We start from the raw sequence: 12,280 nt of genomic DNA, 5'->3' as shown, positions 1-12,280 counted from the left end.
AAATACCTAAACCAAGACTGTCTTGGTCTTGTTTTGCCCATCACTAGCTTCGCTTAGAAATATTTACGAGTGTATGAGTAATACTATTAGGCGAAACTACTTTCATTTAGCACGCGTGTTTTCGGCGTAATCCACGACCATCAGTAAACAACACGTAGTACCAACGCGTTGAGAATGTCAATGAGTGACCATTTCATTGATGACAATTTTAAGGTACATGACTACAAGGCTGGGCATCCATTACACGGTAGGTTTTGCTGTCAATTTTACCACAGTCATGGCTGTAAGTTGTGACTGATGGATAACCTACCTAACTATGTAAGAGCGTGACAGACGGTTGCATGAAGTGGATTGACGAAAATCTGGATATTTTGATTTTTGCTTACATGAGCGTGTAATGGATACCTTTGGCCAAGTTGGAGCCCACCATATTGTAAAATATCATCATAGAGACAACTGCTTTACAGTCCTGTCAACATTATCCAAGTAACCTTTTGCATTTGGCCTTGCAAGTTCTTCAAAGTATCGCTAATTAACCGACAGCTATTTCGCATCCACGTTCCCATGAACTTGTGCATATTGTGAGTTGTGCAATAAAATATTACTAACTACCGCATTTGTTGCCCGCAACTCTGTTGCACCAAGATTCTTTTACCTAGGATAAAAGTATCCTATGTCCTTTCCCAGGACTCAAAGTTGAAAGTATCAGTGTTATATCACCATAGCTATACCAAATTTCAGCAAAGTCGGTGCAACGGTTGGGACTTGGGAGTGAAGAGGTAACAGACAAACTTTCGCATTTAGAATATTAGTATAGATGTTCGTACCGAAGTAGTCCCTCATCCAGTAAGCAGCGTACAATTTGCTACGACATTATAGTAACAAATGTTGACTGTACAGTTTTGAGATCATAATATTAGGTTACTGTGTTATCTACTAGGGTAACGGGGTCATATTATAATAAACGTGAAAAGATGTGGGAATTACTTTCAAATAAATAATTATTATCATAATACTGCCATTTTTGTTAGAGTTTTGGAGATACTGTATGATTAAATTGAAGATTGCCCGCAAAGGCCGCAATCTAAGATATCCGCTTGTAAGGAGGAACAACTGTTTGCGCAGATGTAAATTACAATAGCCAATATTAAAAATAATTGTTGTATAGTAATTAAAAATTATTCGCGGGACTTCTTTCAATGGAATGCCTATTGGAAAAATCGCATGACAAAGACAGCGGACGTTGAATATTATGGTATGTAAATATCTTTTTGATTAAAATAATTTTCAATTGTGTACTAGTAAAAAGTGTGCGTTGGCCGGGAATCGAACCCGGATCAACTGCTTGGAAGGCAACTATGCTGACCATTACACCACCAACGCGCCGATACGTTCCTTCTAATATAAGTTGATAATATGAAATCGTTCTTAGAGTTAAGCAATTTTATTACACAGTCACGTATTCCACATATAAATTCGATAACAACCTATTATTAATATTGTAATGCGAATGTGTGTGTATCTGAAGTAAGTTGTAGGTATTCTGTTTGTATACTTTTTACTCTTGAAACACTGAACCGAATTTGATGTTTTTTTTTATTTTATGAAATAATGGGCAAACGAGCAAACGGGTCACCTGATGGAAAGCAACTTCCGTCGCCCATGGACACTCGCAGCATCGAAATGCGAAGAGCTGCAGGTGCGTTGCCGGCCTTTTAAGAGGATAGGGTAATAGGGGAGGGTAGAGATGGGAGGGGAAGGGAATAGGGGAGGATAACGAAGGGAATTGGGCCTCCGGTAAACTCACTCACTCGGCGAAACGCAGCGCAAGCGCTGTTTCACGCCGGTTTTCTGTGAGAACGTGGTATCTCTCCGGTCGAGCCGGCCCATTCGTGCCGAAGCATGACTCTTCCACATATAAAATTAGGAATTTGGAACATATATACTATAAGTCCCAGAAAATACTAGGGATAACTTTTGTCACTGAAAAAGTGTTCTTTCTGCGCTATAAAGAGGTGGGCAACAAGACAATAATTAGTAAAGAAAAGAGCAACGTTTGAAACTTTAAGGTACGAATTACGATGTTCTACGATCTAATTTCTTAGTTAATGTCTTCGATTTATAATCATCCTAATTCCTATAGCAGGTGCATCAGCCGACTCGTGACGAGTTGCAATTATTTGCTTAAAGAAATTTACATCTTATTTGCTTAAGCACAAGTTCAATTCGCAATAAGGTAAATTATATTTTAATGCGTGCCGTTAAAAGTTTATTCTTGAATGAAGGGCGGTCTTGAGAATGGTTCCGTAAGAGTAGTTGTTGTGGGAACCTTAAGGGTTCCTAAGGGTCGATGTAGGGTTTGTTCTACTTGATAAGAAGGGGTTGTTTTTGGAAAATAATTACTAAATATAGGGTCAAGAGGCGATAGGCTTGACTGCGTAGTAGTGGGTGGGAAGTGAAGCAAAATGTCTTTAAGTTTCGCGCCCCTCTCGACACAATATATTTGATTGTAGCTACATGTAACGCCCTTTAGCCGAGACCCTTTCTTTATCGTTTCGTTATAGAATCGCCGATCAAAATGTATGGAATTGACATTAGACGAGTTAACGTCATACTATAAAGAACGCTTCTTTCAATTCCATACAATATTTTGATGGGCGATTTTATAAAGAAGAGATAAAGATAAGGTCTTGGTTAAAGGGCCAGCTCACGTACACCATTGAACTCCTTCCGCTGAACCACAGAATATATGTATATTAGTAGTACCAAGCTGAACTATCACTTGTCATCGGTTATCGTAATATGTTGACTCACCGGGTTTTCCGTGCGTGAGCTTACTGTGAGTTCTGTGACATGATAGGTCAGATTTGGGTCAGATTACGGATAAAGCATTGATGAAGACAGTAATTGTATTCAAGTCATGTCACTTCCGAAAATTTTGAAAACACGTTGGAATTGTACAGTAAAATATTATATAAAGAAATAATAATCGGCCAAGTGCGAGTTGGACTCGCGCACGAAGGGTTCCGTACCATTATAGAGCAAGTTAGTTAGCAGATACACTACTCAAAGTAAAAATTTCATCTCCTGTATGGATGAATCTTTTTCTTCGGTAGTTCGCGTTTAATAAGTGATGATTTTCTACTGAGTTTTCTATTAAAGGTTACAATTACAAAATACATTATAGTAGTTGAAAAGATAAGTTCTAGAAAAATAAGGAAAAGCTAGGATTATATTATTATATTTGCATTACAAATAAAATAACATAACGTAAGTCCTATCTACTACTACTATCTACAACTTACCATCTCAAAGAACAAACAGCAACCTTAAACCAAGAGTACCGTACACGGTACAACATTATAGTTTCTAGTACTTGAATATTATAATCAGCAAATACCTCTGCTACTTGAGATGATGGTTCGCTTTCCCTGTATACTCTCAGTACCTTAAAAACTTGTAAGAGGTAAGTACACATGTTTTTCCCTAGTAAATATGAATTATATGCTAGAATGCACACACCAGACGTATTCTTAGGCACGCTAACCATGCTAAGAGAAGCTATGAAATTGTGGATTTGCTATGATATTACTTAATCTAACATATTGGATTAAAAAAAAACTCTATAATCAAAAATAGTAGAGTCGGTTAGCTAAAATGTTGTAGATGTAAATATTATTGTAAATTGACTAGCTAGTCTATGTGGAGGTGTATTACATCGTAGCAACAGACTTTCGTATATAAAAGGCTGGCAACGTACTGGCAACTCCTCTGACATTGCGTGTCCATGGGCGCATTTTTTCCATCAGGTGATCCGTTAGTTCGTTGGCCCCCTAATTTTATATAAAGAAAAATATTCAAACACTATTTGTATGGAAACGTTGTTTTTTGGGGGCAACGATGAGTAAGTATTTTTCAATTATCAAAATTTAATTTTAATTATCCGTTTTTGTAACATTTTCAAATTGTAATATCATAAAAAATCAATATAATACTGAACATGTATACAATATATTACTTTCTTGTATAGCTGTCGGTATGCACAAACTTACCTGAGGTTTATTACGCGTTAACTCAAGCAGTTAAACTCAAGTTCAAACGCAGAGTTATTCGCATAGTTCAAAGTCGTAAAGCGCTTACCGCGTAATACGGGGAGAAGGGCCCGAGTACCATTTCAATGTAGATAGCCTATTATTTAGCTGGGAATGTTGGTTGTAAGGTTTTGAATTAGCTTTCTTTGTAATTGGCGCCTCTCCACGTTCATTATGATAGAGTATAGACCAATGTAATCTATAACGACCGTGTAAAAGGGCTAATAGGCATGATGACTATTTTTTTCTTCTTGGTAATTAAAGGACCATTCAAAAGTAGAAACATCGGTCTATGATAACCTTTGTACTATCAGAGGAGTTCATTCATAGGCAGTACCTACGTAAAAAATACGTAAAAAATGGCCAATTTGATTAGCGCCAAATTATTTCTTCTATGCATTATGATAACCAACTTAGTTTGCTTTGTTTTCTTTTCATTATGATTGAAGGTGTAAATGGTAACGGTACACTATTATTAAATCTGTCCATCTGTCCGTCATTGCGTCAATCATCTGTTGTTTTACTGTTAAGAATAAATCTGTCATTCTTTAATAGCTTTTTTGTTTGAATGCCTTTTTTAACAGTAACGAAAATATGAAATAGCCACGCGGAATAATACGACAGGGTAGAACCCTTTCTTATTCTAGGATCAAGACTACCCAGGGTATAGAACATGTCAAAAATATCTAGAATATGTCAAAGAAATATAGCTACATACATTTATTAGTATTATGTTTACCTTCTGGTACAGTCGGGTAAAAAATTATCTTCATCCAAAAATTTTTTTGCTCTTTCGAAGATTCTAATTTATACTATTGACCTTAGGGTCTGGGACTATCGCCATGCCATACCATGCCATGCCACGCCACTGTGGCATATAATCTCAGCAATTTGTCTCCGCCGTCTACCGAAAACAGATAGCATTAAAAGCTTTTGGGCGACAGAGTAAGTTAAGGTTATGGTAGGTCAGGTTAATGTTAGATAGTGAGCGAATATTGCTATTTATAATAAAAACATTTGGGAAAGAAAAAGCAAAGTTATATGAACGTTACATCTTCTTCATCATTTTGCGCAGAAAATGCATTTCGATTCTCAATGAAGCCGTACATTTTTTAAAAGTGAAAATTATCTTTTATCTTCCCGGCTCAACTTATTAATTTACCAATTTCTATCTAAATCACACCTCGGTCTTATCATAATAGCTGAAACGAATGTCCTATTACTGCTGTAGTTAATACTTTTGTAGCGGCGATTTATGGTATGAAAAAAAAAATCTTGCGTCAAGACACGTGACTTAAAAATTCGTAAGGCGGGGAATAGAGCGCCGCGCCGCAGGCGCGGCGTAGGAGTGGAAGTAATAATGGCATTTTTTTTCTACTGCGTACTGAAAATGTAGACTGCAAAAAACCTTTAATTTTAGTAATTTTAAGCGGTAATAGTAATGCCTGCTGCTGTTTTGGTTTTACCTCAGTCGGCACTTCCAGAGAGTAACTGTTGTATTCTCTACGTGGTGTTACTCTATGATATGTGATAGGGCCGGTATAATAAAGTTGTCGTCGGGATTTTTAAGGATTCCTCAGAGATAACTCGCATACCGCGGCCTCACCGCCTTATCATAGGCTTACATGGGATATGTTAAAAAACCTTTTAATATCAACTTGTAACAACATTATTTTATTAATGCTAGGTGTGCAGACACCTACCACTTTGTTGCACAGAAATTCATACTTAAGTAAGTATATTAATTATTATAGTGCAGCGAAAAAATATATTATGACCATAGATAAAGATATACTTTCGTGTTTATATAATGGATGATTAAATAAAAACGATGGTGTTGCCACTTGGCTGTTGACCGATTGGTGTGCTTCATCACTAAAATGGTAACAACTAACAAGTTACAACCTACTTAAAATGCTATTTACATAATATTCTATTAGTAGTGAAATATAACGGATTATTATTAGAAAAGTAAACTTTCACCCACGAAAATACAGTAATTTGTTTAAAACAATAGTACACGTGTTTACAAAAAAATGAACACATTTAACATCGGCTAGTCCTTAGTCAAAACAACAAACCGTCAGATATTTTATTGCACATTCTATTTAAAAAAGTTCCGTTGTTTTTTGAGTTCCGAAAGCGAAAAGAACAAAAAATAATAAATAAAAAGAAATAAACGAGAAAGTAATAGAACTCTTTTTATCTGACATGAAAGTAAATATGCCCCGTCGTATTTAAAACGGATTATGACTTTATTGGGTGTAATATAATTGTTGTAAAGCGGTAAAAGGATAGTTGGGTTATTTTTTAAAGAAATGTTATGATTTAACCTTTTAAAAGGTTAAATCATAACATTTCTTTAATAAGAGTCGATTTATAGTTTATCTGGCTTTCAGGGTTCTTAGGGTTTCGTACCCATAACCCAAAATATAAAAACGGGACCCTATTACTGAGACTTCGATGTCTGTCCGTACTCCGTCTGTCTGTCTATCTGCAGGCTGTATCTCAAGAACCGCTATAGCTAGACTTCTGAAATTTTGACAGATTGCGTATTTATGGTGCCGCTATAACAACAAATACTGGAAACAAAATAAAATTTATATTTAAGGGGGGGGGGCTCCCATATAACAATAGTAAATTTTTTGGTCATAGACACTTGAAATTTTCACATAATATAGACACTTGAAATTTTCACAAAATCTTCAATTATATGTGTACTTTAATATTAAATAATAAAATTTATTTAAATAAAATAAATAATAAAATGGGGCTCCCATACATAAAACACAATTTTTTCCCTATTTGCGCTCTATAACGGCACGGAACCCGTCGTGCGCGAGTCCGACTAGCACTTGACCGATTATTTTAACCTTTTTTACTAGTAATGAATATTGGCAACAGGTAGGCTCTTGAAATATTCACAAAATCCTTCTGTCTTCTGTCTTATGTCTGAGTTCTTAAAAAGGCTCCATACTCTTATACTCTATTATCTTATAATCCCTTTTCAGAACAGGCACACAGATAGAAAAGTTCGCATTTGTAGTATCCGTTTCAGAATTGTTTGTCACTCGCAAATTATACTTTGCCATAACTTGTTGTCAGTCAAAGGGATCATGCCCTCAGTTATCAGATCGTTCCACAGGATCGTTCCCACCTATTATGTAGTGCGTTATCCTAACTCCTAGCTAAGTGTTAAATAGTTGCGCTAGATGTATTGAGTGTTTTCGCGCAAATCAATGTCAACGGCCAATCATATTACATCAATAAGGCCGCCTATACACTTGTAACCTATTTGCCCGGTTTAGAGGATTGGTCCTCAACAATTTATGGGCATTGTTTTGGCGGTTTTGTCAAAAATGCGTGAAAAACAGCTATTTAGAAGTGGGCTTAACATGCCCACAGAATAAGATAGAATTGCAAAATAATAGAAATATGTACTTACATTTTAGCAGCAAAATGGCAGAGTTCCGTTTATCAATTTGTAACTTTGTCTATTCTAAGGGTGACCTCTTACTGTCCTATGCATCTATGACCTAACTATTTCAATTTTCTGTTCGTTACGCATAATATTACCAATAGTAAATACCATGAAGCTATTATAGAGCTCTATAATAGCTTCATGGTAAATACCAGCGATGGTATATTTACCATCGCTCGTGCACGTAAGCCCAATCTAAAAGCGCAATTATTTGACTTTCTCATATCATTCCCAATTTAATCATCCCCACATAATGCAAGGAAGGAAAGAAAGAATGTTTTAAAACAAGGACAATGGACACACATCTTAAGCGATATTTCGTCCATTACAAACTTTCTAGCATCGTCCGTTGGTCCTTATTCTAATCGCCGCACTCGACCGTTTTTCGACCGGCCGGAACACTCGAGTCTTTCACCAGTGTCAAGTGCCACAATTTTCACGATGGACTTCTTGACATGGCGTTACGCATGTTGCGGTCACGTGATAAAAGGGGTCCCTAGTAACTGGAAAATATTTGGGAAATTCCGAGATATGTAAAAGTATTGTCATAAAGAAAGCTTGGCAACTTTTTTGATGGGCGAAATCATTAGAATTTAGATAATTATAGTTTGTGCGTTTTATGATGATATGCGTGACACATTAAAATTGACAATAGTAGGGAAGTTACCTAACAAAAATTAATCGATAATTTAAAAATATCGAATCACTTCGTAAAGGAATTGCAATCGAAATTATCGATTTCGTACTGACATTTCAGTGGTGCCGGCGATTTAAGATGGCCGCCCTTTTTATCGATTTGATTTCGATTCAACAGAGTCAATCTCTATTGACATAAGTTCCGTTTCATGCATCTAACATTTTTCAAATGTTTTCGTAACAAAAATTTTTTACTCCTATTTCACCAAAGAGAATATAATCACTATGTATTTCACAGTTAATATTTATAATTTTATATTAATAAGTAAGCATTTAGCAACATTTCATTTTTATTCATTTACTATAATAGGAAACATTTGTTTTTGTAGATGGATATAATTTATTACATTTTGATTTTTTTTGTTTTTTTGTAAAAAAAACCCGTAGCAAGGAATGTCACCCACCCATATCATCTTATAACGCACAAACTATAATAAAAACTTTATACTACTTTAAGGATTAATAAAAAGAATATTATCATCTCTCTTGTTCGTCGATTAAACAGAGTGACCATATAATAATACCACCACACCGGTTTCAGTGACGGTTTCCAGTTTCATAGAAACAGGAGTAATCTTTATAGTGCTCAGGTGTGTGCGCAGTACACAGGAGCATTCTTTCTTCCCTTACTCTCATAATCATAGGTTATGAGACGGGTGACGACTGACACGACTGGCGAGAGATCAGGCGCAGGACCGACTTTTTACATGCCCATCCGATGCATGGATCATCTTACTTGTCAGACAATCAGGTGCTCGGCCTGCATTGTCCTAACCAAACTTGGATCGAACCAACGAACTCCGAGTCAAGAGCCACGCTCTAAACCACTGGACTGCAGAGGCATTAGAATACATAATAAATATTATAGTGGTTGTAATGAACTGAGTATATTATTGTATGTCCGCAAAAACTTCACATTACATCCCTACATGGTGTCCCTTCTATACATGTCCATAAACATAATATTAATGAGTATGTTTGTGTTACAAACCAACAAGGGTTCAGTTTGTTACAGTTTTGTTTGCACCAAGTTTTTGCGGAACCCGCCCTAATTGAGTTACATTTCCGAGTTGTTCTAATTTTTTAACCACGCTGGATCATGATGGATAGTCATGATTGCCTCCATGATTGGTCAATTGTTTACAGTAAACATATTTGACGTCGATAATAATATGCTATCATAGATTTCTCCATGATTGGTCAATTGTCTATATAGTAAGGAAGATCGACGTCGATTATGGACAATCAAAGATGAATATGCCATTTTTGGTGGATAAAATTTGGTGGATAATATAGTCGTTCGCCAAATAACTAAAGTTAACTACATCTCCTATAGAATTAGCACGCTAAAGTGGAAGTGGGCTGGCCATGTCTGCAGACGGGAAGACGGTAGATGGAGCAGACAAGTGTTAGAGTAGATACTACGCTTAGGCGTTTTGAAGAAGTGGCTGGCAGCGAAAGGATGAGCGCTGCCCAAGATCGGGATGGTTGGCGCACATTGGGGGCCACCTACGTTCATCAGTGGACGGCAATAGGCTAACGATGATGATGATGATGATGCCGTTTTACATAACTTTCATAATTGCCTGTATTTTCTATGATGGGCCAACGCGAAGAGGCCAACTCTGGATAGAGTGTAGGACTCTATTTTTTCATGACACTTTTTTAACAGCATATATTCACTTAATTTTCCTATTTTCGATCAATTTGTAAATAAATATTTGTTACTTTTATTGAAAAACTATCTAGAAAATACCCAACTATAAAAATTAACAATTAAAACTTTAGGTAAACACTCCCTTATCATTTCGAATGTTATCTCTATATCTAGTTACGTTGCATGTCGAGTTAGTTACCGATAATATTATTATGTTTAATAGTTATTATGCTAATATATATTTTTGTCACGGATCGCGATCATGATTTCGATTTCAGCATGATTATTATGTACTAGATGACGCCTGCAACTCCGTTGCGCCAAAATTCGTTTAACGCGCGGGAACCGTACATTTTTTCGAGATAAAAAGATATCCCATGTCCTTTCCCGGGACTCAAAGTATCTCCGTACCAAATTTCAACAAAATCGGTTCAGCGGTTTGGGCGTGAAGAGGTAACAGACAGACAGACACACTTTCACATTTCGCATGGATATTTTAATTTTAATTTTATAAGTTTCAATTGTTGTGTGTGCTCTATGTAGAGTAATTTTTAATATACATACAGTCATACACATAATCTTGTATTTTGTATGTCCAGCTGAAGCTGTATATTATACGAGTACCAACTATGTATAATATTATAAATAATGGAAACATTTGAATCATCATAATATTAATACGCGAACGAAAAACTTTGTAACCCTTTTTACGAAAAATGGGGAAACGTAGGTGCATGAAATTTTGCACAGTTATAGTTTATATGGTGAAGTAGTGCATCGAACTAATATTATTTTGAAATTATGCTTTTATCATACATTTTTTAACAAATAAAACATTACACACACTACAACACACACACATGAGAAATGACAGATTTTTGAGTGACAAGCCTATACATACAAATTATACTCTTTTATTTATGGTTGAAGTCTGTTGACAACAAGTTGACAAAGAAAATGGATTATAGTTTTTTTTATTGAATCTAAGATATTATTAGACAATGCTTACACGGCCAGTCTGTGATCAGCTGAGTCCCAGAGACAAGAGTTGAAAAAAAAAAGATAAAGTCAATATTTTTTACAAAATATAGGTAGTCCTAATGTCATTGAAATTGAGGTCGAATTTCGACCATTGGGCGATCTCTAGTAATAATAATTATACAAAAATGTAACGTAAAACCTCCCACAGACTATGTCTGCAATTTTCGATCTAGCAGACACGGCGTTGGTGGTGTAATGGTCAGCATAGTTGCCTTCCAAGCAGTTGATCCGGGTTCGATTCCCGGCCAACGCACACTTTTTATTGAAAATCATTATTAACAAAGTATGTGATTGAAGATTATTGACCCTTATAAAAACTAAATTAACTATTAAGAAAATTGAAAAAACTATCTAGTTACCTAAAACTACTACTAGACTAAACTAACTAACTAGTACAGGCAGGTAGGTAGGTAGCCTGTACCTCTAGTAGGTACTAGATAGAGCAACATTTGATTTTTTTATTTTATTCTATTTACTAAGTACTCAAAAGGTAAAACGTAGGAAGCCACCCACTAAAGTTTACGTAGCATCTAACTATAACGTATTATTAAGTAAACTTTACCAAAACTAATTCCCACTTATGTACTATACAAATCAAAATAAACATAGACAAATCAGTTAAAAATACCAAATATTTATAGGATAGCACCGATTCCCCGTGGTAAACATTACTCCATAGCGGAAACCATGGTTCATTTGATAGCTTTATCTGTGTGCATGTCCGTCACCCATTGTGCAATGTCCACATGCTACGAATTACGATACACGTTACTCGTTTCCTATAATTTTGGTAATATACTTTTAATTTTCTTTTTTTAAGAGCAGAGTATTGTAAAATATTTACTATATTATACTCCATACATACTGGTGTTCTCTTTCTTTAGTATAAAAATACTTTAATGATTGTCCTTCAAACCATTTAGCACTCTTGTAATTTCAACTAATATCAGTCATAATATTGTTATCTTTGTTTAATATCATTTAATTATTTAGTAAGTATAATAATTTGTCACTCAATTTGTAATGATGTGTACGCCCATAATTGGTACAGTACCTGGATGACCGAGCTTTGCTCGGTATAGCAAACACTCATTGACTTCGTGTTACTTAATAACGCCATCTGCTGGTTGTTTAAACAATTAGTTGCTAACAAAATAGTATTATTATTCGCCAATAGATGTCAGGAAGAGTCATATTTTTCAGTTTATCCATTATCGATAAAACACGAATAAAAAGACATTTTCTGAAAATGATTCCTAGGTAGATCGATTTATCGCCCCCCGAAACCCCCTATATACTAAATTTCATGAAAAT

At 35.5% G+C, this 12,280-nt stretch overlaps 2 non-coding genes across 2 annotated transcripts; one reads left to right on the top strand and one right to left on the bottom strand.

Annotated features, from left to right (window-relative positions):
- Positions 1–1,311: 1,311 nt before the first annotated feature.
- Positions 1,312–1,383, bottom strand: Trnag-ucc. The gene has a single exon. It is a non-coding gene; the product is annotated as a tRNA-Gly (tRNA).
- Positions 1,384–11,147: 9,764 nt separating this feature from the next.
- Positions 11,148–11,219, top strand: Trnag-ucc. Its single transcript has one exon. It is a non-coding gene; the product is annotated as a tRNA-Gly (tRNA).
- The last annotated feature ends 1,061 nt before the right edge of the window (positions 11,220–12,280 follow it).

This window comes from Aricia agestis, chromosome 6, assembly GCF_905147365.1.
Source record: "Aricia agestis chromosome 6, ilAriAges1.1, whole genome shotgun sequence".
NCBI classification, from domain to species: Eukaryota; Metazoa; Arthropoda; class Insecta; order Lepidoptera; family Lycaenidae; genus Aricia; species Aricia agestis.
Note: the sequence above shows the minus strand (reverse complement) of the source record. Positions and strands in the feature narration are given on the sequence as shown.